This window comes from Rousettus aegyptiacus, unplaced genomic scaffold, assembly GCF_014176215.1.
Source record: "Rousettus aegyptiacus isolate mRouAeg1 unplaced genomic scaffold, mRouAeg1.p scaffold_m13_p_4, whole genome shotgun sequence".
Classification (NCBI taxonomy): Eukaryota; Metazoa; Chordata; class Mammalia; order Chiroptera; family Pteropodidae; genus Rousettus; species Rousettus aegyptiacus.
In genome coordinates this window covers 80364925-80374690 of record NW_023416307.1, presented here as the reverse complement: position 1 = coordinate 80374690, position 9766 = coordinate 80364925, and the positions used below count along the sequence as shown (strand labels likewise).

Here is a 9766-nt window from a genome sequence, read left to right as displayed (position 1 = left end):
GCCATGTCTTTTTTCCCATTATATATAAAGATAATTTATATATTTAGTAGTCATTATGGTAGAAAGTATTTTCTGCTCCTTCCCCAGAGCTAGATTTGTAATGGTATTGGCATGAGATCACTGGTCCAGTATTCTTTCCTATCTTACTTCTATGAGTTGAGGTTTACTTTTCTTCAACTCTCTCTCAGGTATTCTTCACCCTGGCCCTGTCAGTGACCGCATTAAGACTTTTAATTCATGATGGATAAGGGTCTGTGTAGAAGTCTATGTGTTTCCTGTAGCAAAGGCTGATTCCTTCCTTATAGTTATATCATCTAGTGAACCCTCGCCAGTCTATGATCAGTTTTCTAGTCCTTTTTGTAAGCACCACGTGGATATCCACAAAGATGAATAGCTGTATCTGTGGTTTCAAATGCTTCTATGTTCTTATGCTAGCCCATACCTGGAAATTAACAGTTGATAAACATTTTAACTAGATTCTTTTGAACTATTTTATTGAAACTTGTACGGTTCCCTGCCATTCTTTGCCACAGGTGAATAATTGCTTATATCCTGGTTTTTCTAGAGGGGCCTGCCATTCCTTAGATTTCAGAATATTAAGTTGCTCTGCAACTCTGATTGGTTCAAAAATTATGATTTAGAGTAGTCAATTTTTTCTTGTTATTATGGCAAGAGTTATTATCCTTTCAAGCTTTGTACCCTAAACAGAAGTAGAATAAATTCTGTGGCTGATTTTTAGGTTTAAGACACACTGCGATATGCCTATAATTAATTTTCTGCTTGGAGATGATTGACATTTCTGTTTTTTAGCTTCACATCTTTTTTTTTTTTTTTAAATTTCAGTCATTATGTCTTCAAATTATACTTCTGCTCATTCTCACATTTTTTTTTTGTCTTCCGATTCTGATTAAATATATGTTAAAACATGTCCATATATCTCTTTCGCTTTTTTCTTTATTTAGACCTTTTTTTCTTTTTCTATGACTCTATTTGAATACAATATATTGTCCTGTCTTACTTTTTGTTCTGTCCAACATACTGTATGAATATTAATTCAGTTTTTGAATCAATGCTAGAATTTCCATAGTATTCTTCATCTCTCCCTTTTTATTTTCTAAAAATATTAATTATAATTATATTTTTGGATCTCTTACATGTATTTTTCTACATATTTTTTTTTGGTTTTCTAACATACAGTTCTATTTTCCCGCATGTTTTAAAAATGTTAAATTAGTGTGAAAATTGGTAAATTGCATTATTTTTCAGCATGTGTAATTGGCTTTTAGTTTCTCCTACTAAAGATAGAACAAATTTCTCTGACACTGAAATTGTAATTAATAATGTTACTACTTTCCCCAATAAACATTCACAAATATGTTATGAATACAAGTTTTAAAAGTCCTTTTATGTATAATTTACTGACTTTTGCTTCTAACATTATTATGAATGCATACACAAAAAAATGTCGATCAGACTTAAATCCAACCAATGGTCAGTAGTCATGACCAACTGAAACAAGCCAAGAAAAGGGAAAACTGTAGACATTGGAGCTTATGAGCATAAGAATAAGTGACTGTTATTTCAAGGCTTTGAGTTTTGGTGTACTTTATTACACAATGATGTTGTAATAATAGCTTACTATTACCACAAACATATGTAAGAAAAAAATAGTAATTATCTTTCTCTAGGGGATATTTATATTTCTTTTGGAAGGCTGAAAGAGAATGGGTATATTACCTCCATCCAGACTGATTTGCTTGCACTTTTAAAGTATAATTTTCAGAATCTTGCCTAAAAGCTAGAGATTTTTCTTAGGGGCTTATTATCTCTATCTAACCATTTTTTTTTTTTTCCTGCTAAGAAAAACTAAGACAACTCTGTTTTTTCTTTCTCTTTCTCTCTTTTCATTTTTTGTTTTAATTTAAAACTGCTTCTTTATGGTGGATTTCTTTTAGCACTACCCTTTAAACACACACACACACACACACACACACACACACACACACACACGCACAACTTTGGAAGTGACAGATGCCTTAAGAAAATTGTGTTCTATATGATGAATCTGTTTTCCTGCAGCTCCCTTTCTCCTAGGATCTTGGTCCTCAGATCCTCAGTTATCTTATGCTAGTCCTAAATTTCAATTTAGGTCTCTCTCCCTGGGCCATTGTAACTGCCCTAAATTCTAGGCTGTTTTTTCCTAGTTAGCTATTGTAGTCTATATCGATAACCAGAAAATACTCAAAAAAAAAGAAAATTAGCAGAAAAAATGTCAAAATCATGTCATTTTATTTCCTATATATTTTTGTCCTTCCAGTTCTCTCTAAATTGGTTGCTTTCCATTGCCTCACAAAGGGTTTCTTGTTGTTGTTGTACATAATAATAGGGATAATGATAATAAGCTAGATTTTTAGCTGTTCTGAGTAGGAGTATTAGTTTGATATGGGTTACCCTGTTATCGCTGAAAGAAGCAATCTATTTTTTCTTTGTTGGGTAATCTTTACTTTTTTGTATCAAATAGATTTTTGTCACTTTTCCTAAATGTTCTCTGGTTTTTCTACACTTTCAAGTTGAGTATTTATTTTATTTATCTTGCTTGGACATCAGCATGTGTTTTTACTGAAGAACACATGTCTTTCTTCAATTCTGGAAACTTGCGAGTAATTACTTCCAGCATTTCTGATCTGCCATGTAATACATTCTATTCTGATAGAAGTACATTTGGACATATTATATAATTTATCCATCTCTTTTCCCTGCCTCTTGGTTTATTTTTTGATCCATAACCCTTATATAAACCACTGTTGCCGATGTTGGGGATAAGAATGTTTAGAACAGTTTTAAGCTTGTCTGGATAAATTTGCTAGAGTGATATAGCTCCTAATATGTTAAAGTATGTCGTGTGTGTGTGTGTGTGTGTAAACGTGCAATATAATATTTAGTAGGATGGTTAAACATTTTTAACAAAAGAATGTAACTGATACATGTGCTTACCATGTTTGGATGACACAAAAGAGACAAAGACAGTATCTACATAAAGATAACAGAAAAGTTTGGCAAGGAACATAAAACCACAGATGGTTGTAGGTGGCAGTTTCTTAGAAGCAGAAACAGATTTTCCTGAGAAAACATTTCATCAAAACTTTGCTTTGAACCAGTCTGTTCTGCCATATTGAGAACAATATTCAGGAAAAAATTCTTCCTAACATATAGACAGAAGCAACATTGGAAACTGTTTATGTGGTAGTTATACTCTAAGGAGGGAGAAAAGATAAATGTAGAGTGCTAATCTCATTTGCATTATGTGGTCTTAAATAGGGCCAGACCTAACAAAATAGCACAGTAGGTAAAGTAATTTTGGAGATCGCAGCATCTCTGCCAATGTCCTACCACCTCTTCAGTTGTTCTCACTTGTTCTAATGCCCTAGAAGAATTCATTGCCTCCAAACCTCCATGAAAGGTCTATACCTTTCAAACAAAGTTCACGCTAATGAGATTCTTTGTTTATTTTCTTATGATGTCTTAGCATTTGAAATAAGATAAACTCTTGTATTAATTAAATGAATCCCAGTGATTCAATTTTGAAAATCAGAAATAAATAAAAAGAAATTATTTTTGTCTCAGAAATACAATTCCATTGACAATTTTTGTTATATAATGCCTGTTTGACTATAAACATTGTTATGATTTATTTTTTTGCCATTATAGAAAACTGCATAACATTATCAATAGCTGGTAAATATGAGTATGCTAACTCTTACATGTGGGCTTTAATTAACAGATAGTCTTTGTCTAGCTCTCAATCTTACCTGTTTTCAGAGTACACTATTTTCCATTTGATTAAAGTAAAAGACCAGTGACAGTTAAGAGTATAAGTCTCATTCTCAGTAAATTCTCTAAGCCTCAATTTATTCACTTGTAAAATTAATATATATTTTCTATACCTTGAAGTTTTTTTTTAAGAGAAAAAATTGGAAAACATGTAAATCACTTAAAGTAACACAGGACTCTAATTAAGGACCCAATAAATATTAGCTGTGGTAACTAATATTTCTTAACTATTAGTTAACACTCTTAATTGGGTAATGAATCATAAACTTTTAAAATTATTATAAGCATATTAGTAGTGTCTCTAATATCAAATTATTGAACATGAATATTTTTCAACAATTGCTGACAGGATTAACTCCTCTTTAATGGTTTAAATTATACAAGTAGATATGTTTCTCACTTAATACATTTTACAAGTATAGCATTTCTCATATTGTGCTTTTATGTTGGAAAAATTATTTTTTCAAATATATTCCTTAATATTTGACCTATTTTGAATTTTGTGCTTAAAACCTTCAATCTTAGTTTAGAAAACTATGCTATAAACAATGTTTATTTTCTTTAATAATCTTCTTTACTGTCTTTACCAGGAGTATACACCTTAAATAAAATTTATTAATTATAATTAATAAAACTATTGAATGCATGCACATTTACCAAATTATTTACATTTGTGTGATAAAATATGGGAGCTACAAAGAAGTAAAAATTGGCATTTATAGTCACATTTATTTCAGAAAGGTGAACATTTACTAAATATTTAGGATTATAATAACTTTAAAATGTTATCAGCAACCAAATTTAACAACAAACATTCAAAACAAAATATTTAATCAATGTTATTAATAATTGACAAGAGTTAGTTGTGAAAAAATGCCAACAGAGTCAGTTCAGTGAGATAAAAGTGGAGGAGAGGACTTGCCTAAGAGAAAAATGGATAGACACTGGAAAGAGTACCTCTGAGAGATGTAGTTGCCAAAGGTCAGGCAAAGGCTGAAAAGCCAAGAGAGGGCAATTTATGAGCCTAAAGTCCGGGAGAGAACATTCAGGAAGATTTTACTAGTTTCAGTATTACAAGGTAGAGTTTTAAAAAAGCATTAGGAAAAACACATTACAATCCTTGGACACTACTCTTCCTTAAGTGTCAGTGTCCTAAATGAAGGGAAAAAAAAAAATAACAGATTTTCAGTTCAAAGAATTTAAATACATATTATTTTAAAAAATAAAATTATAATTCAGTTCAAAGTTTTGAGGGAATATTACATTTGTACATTTTTTTCTTTCCAACTGTTCATGAAAACAACTATTTATTTCCATTTAGCACATAATATCCCCCAAAATATCTTTGTCATTTTAGGAGAGATGATTGCCTGCCAATGTTGTACTCATATTTTAAATAATTTTTTTTATTACAATGTTTGATAGACTTCAGCTACCTCAGTATACTATCAATATGTTCCTACAATATAACATTTAGTTTTGTTGTGGCTGTCATTGATGTTTTTACAGGTTAAATGTAGAATGGTTTGTTGGTTTAACACTATAATGAGGAGTTAAATTTTTCTTTCTTTTTTTTTTTTAAAGGAACTTGTCAGCTTACAATCCATTATTTTATTTTTTATTTTATTTTTTCATGCCTATAGCACCTGGTCTTCTTAGGTGGTCTCCCATCCAAGTACTAATCAGGCCTGACCCTACTTAGCTTCCACAATCAGACGGGATTGGGTTTGCTCAGGGTAGCATGGCCATAGACAAAATATTTTTAAAAAATCTCTGAACCAAGTGAACTGAAAATAAAATAAGATTAAAAAAATAATAATAGAAAACATAAACTTTTCCAGTAACAGCAGCCCTGAAAAACAGAAATGCCATCAGAGAACATGTGAGTTTACAATTTCCTGTTGAAAAATTAATGTATATTATCTCTGGCTTTCTATGGAAGTAAAATGAAGCCTCAATTGGCATTATTTAAAACCTAAATGTCAGAAGTTTTGAGCGTTGAAAGTAAAATTTCATTTGCCCAAGTGATATTTTCAAAAATTACATTTGTCCCTCACTTTTTCAATTTTGATATAACATCCTTGCACATTACTCATTGACAAAACAAAGAAAATATTCTCTTCACCAAATATGCCAAACATAACTAAGAAATTACAAAAGCATATTGTTGAGATAATAATCACTGAAATTGTGTAATTATTATGCAAAAATCAGAAAAGGAAAAAGGAAGGAAGGAAGGAAGAAAGGAAGGAAGAAAGGAAGGAAGAAAGGAAGGCTGGAAAATCTGAGGAAAAAAGAAATATGAGTATTATCTGTCTAATAAAATATTAATAATAGAAAGCAAAGATGTCACTCAATAAAATATTGGCCTCAGCAAAGAGTTCCACAATGAGAATAAAAAGTTAACTATTTTATATTAGAAAGGACAAAAAGTTTAGGTCTTGTTATTTTCATCGAACATTTTTTAATCTAATCATTAATGGCAAAATTCTAGTAATAAAAGAGAAGTTAACCAAGTGACAGCTTTCCTTATGTTCATTCAGCAAATACACGTTTAGCCATTTTATACCATCTGGTACACAGCATTAGCGCAGTGAATGACTGGTGGAAAAATCAATAGTGGGATATGAGTTGGAAGAGTTCACTAAAAAAGAAAAGATTTTTTTGTAACTGTGAGAAAAGATATAAAGAAAGGACCTTAGCAGTCATTCCCCATGAAGCACAGATAGCTAAAAGAAAAATTGGAGTTAATGGGAATTTAGAGTTGATAATCCAGGTTGGAGTCCCTACCACTATATCCTTTAGTCAGCTGTACTTTAAGAAAGAAAGTACACTGTTATGTAAAAATAACAGTTGGATGAAAACCAAGCTGTCTTTCAACACAAATCAATACTGTTTGAAAAGTAGGAATTGTTGCTGAGAGATGTGTCTTAAAAAGAAGAATGCTGTTGGAGCATGCTCGTCTATTTTTTAAAATAATTTAGTTGGAGTTAATTATGGCAGATACTAAGAAAGGTAGAAATCACGATGCTGCTTTATTCTTCCTAATTTCCTCTGGGTACTTTGAAAATACTTTTCAAAAAAGGTGTTCTAACTATCCTAAGTAGTAGATATCATGACAAGGTATAGTTGGGGGAAAAGTGATCAACCAAATGGTAGAATTTAAAAATATCAGAGGAAGATAATAAGCTATATAATAATATAATATAATTTCCACATTCCAGTGATTTATTTTAATTATTGGAGAGTCTTATGGTGATGGTGCAAATCACAGTGCAGAAATGACAATTCAGAAACTTAAAATAATGTATTAAAATCTGAATTGCATTTGAGGTTTATGTTTTTTTTTAATTGGTATAATTTTATGTGTCCAGTTAAACCTTCCACTAAACCCCAAAATAAAACTTCTATTACAACTAAGCTAACTTTAGTTGTTGTTTATTTTATATTGTTTGCATTTCTCCAAGTGTGACTTTCTCAGGAATGTTTCTCTAACGATAGCTCACCATGAAAGGCATTTCTTTCAAATGACTATCTAGAATGTGAATGTAACTTATTGTCATGATCTCAAACAGTCTCATATCAATTTGACATATTATGTCATCTTTTTTGTGTTTTTTAACATATTGATTTTTCTATAATTTTTGAATAGTCTCCCCAGGTATAGTATAAATTATTTTTGAATAAGGAGTGTAACAGTACCAGACACAAATTCATTTATTTTAGTATGATTTCATAAGAGACACAAAAACCATTCTAGAATTCCTCTGTTAAGTGTGAGATTTAGCACAAGAATTCGCTGCTTCAAAATCACTGAATAGGCTGAAGGAACAGAGTCAAACATGGATGCCACGAACTCTCAGATTTGCAAAAGCTTTTAGAGAATCAGAAACATGCTCCTCTCATTCAGATAAAGAATTTTAGGATTTTACTACTGGTGTGTACAACTTTCTGCCATATTCAGGCTAGTGATTCAGAAGGGGATGCTTCAAAACCATTGTAGAAATTCTATCTTCTGAGCTCATCCATCTGGCTGAAAATGCTGGAGGAAAAACAATATTTCTACTATCTTTTTTTTTTAACTTCCAGATCTCACTTTTTTTTTTTTTATTTAATTCATGAAACTTAAATGAGGTGACTCTGTAGGCAAAGAATCTGGGTAGTAGTTCCTAGACTTACAGCTTCAGCAATAGAAGAAAGAGTATAATATGAGAGAAGCGTGTTTAAGAAAATTTCCTAAATTGTCCTCAGCTGTTGGCTATCTATTTGAATGATAATGTGTGTTAATTCTTTGAAATCATTTATTTCACAAAACATCCTTTCAATAAATTAGTTAACTCTTACAAATGAACTATTATAAGATTAAAAGTACTATTTGTCTGTATTAATGAAAATTCTCCAATTAGAGAGAGCTGTAAGAATAGTTTTATGGTTCCCTGTAGACACAGAATGACAACCCTCATTCTCAGATAAAACAGCTGGTGGCAGCAACACACTGGGAGATACTAGTAAGAGATAGATGCATGATTCCCGTAGATTGATGGGGCTATGGGCAGTGAGTCACTGAACCTAGTTTTACGACTTAAGATGTTTTAAAGTTTTAAAGATTACTCCAGAAGCAGAAGCAACTATTTACCCTTCCCCAAAGCTTTTACACTACATGCATGAATTCCCTATAACCTTAACACTGTCCTAGGGGTACTGTGAAATGGTAAGTGAGGTTCAAGTTAAGGCTTTCCATCAGTTCAATGGAATGGCAACCCAAAATGAATCTTTACACGAGGTATAGGATTCTTTAAAGTTACATTTCTGCCACATTGAATCATAAACAAAGATGAATATTTTTTAGAGAAAGATATCTTGATCGTATTTTGAGTTTATGGAACTGAAGAATTAATTCTACATCTACACTTTCGTGCTTGAAAATATCCGTGTTTAAAAAGTAAAGATAAAAAATGTGTATGTAAGGCAGGAATGATAGGCACTGTTACACAGCTTTGAAGAGCAGGTTTGCATTGTTATTCTTCTGCTATAAGATTATTAAGTAAAGTCATAGCTATAAAATAATATTGTTGTAATATATTTATAGATATATATCTGTAATTATAAGTTCTACCAAAGCCTCTCTAAGTTATGCCACTCCTAGATTTCTGTAGTGGTGGTGTTACCACTCTAAGGCATTTTTGATCAATAGTTCACTAGTCTATTATAGATATTAAAATAATTATGATCTTTACATATATAGCTTTACTTTTCAGTCTAATTTTCTGTTAAGGATATTCGTTATATGAATCTGTGGCCAGTCACACTTCGATCAAATGGCACCAAAGACAGCAAAGGTTAATAGAAGAAGTTGAAAGAATAGAAGAAAATATTTGTGGTGTTACCTAGATATCGGTAATATGTTGTGTATTTAAAATATATATAAAGTATTCCATATTTCTTTCTACATTTAAACTCAATCCTTATATCTTTATAGATAATTTACATTTTACATTTGTTAAATATACATTATTATGTTAAATATACATATATACACATACATATTAATATCTTTTATATATAAATCATCCAGGTTCTTTATATATAAATATTTATGTACTGTATAAAAGTTATAATTCTAATGTAATGTTCATTAATACCATGATTTTAAAATAAGCCATTTTGGTATATATTATTTTCACATATTAAAAGTCAAGTCAGGAGCTTTGAAGGGTCTGAGATTTTTCCCTAATTGTAAGCTCACAACTTAGTCAGTCTGTCACAGTTTTATAGACCCTGGCAGACAAACTTGAAGCCTTTGGGTCAGAGACAAAAGATAGTCTATTAAACACAGCAATAGTTGTGAATAACATCTTGCGTCAGTTCCTCAAGCCTCAATTCTCCCATAGAGACTCATTAAAGGCTGAATCGCCTGTGCATACAGAGAAATACA

The 9766-nt window shown here is 31.1% G+C and overlaps 1 pseudogene; it reads right to left on the bottom strand.

Annotated features, from left to right (window-relative positions):
- Nucleotides 1–5465: 5465 nt before the first annotated feature.
- LOC118602460 lies at nucleotides 5466–5584 on the bottom strand (annotated as a pseudogene).
- Nucleotides 5585–9766: the final 4182 nt, after the last annotated feature.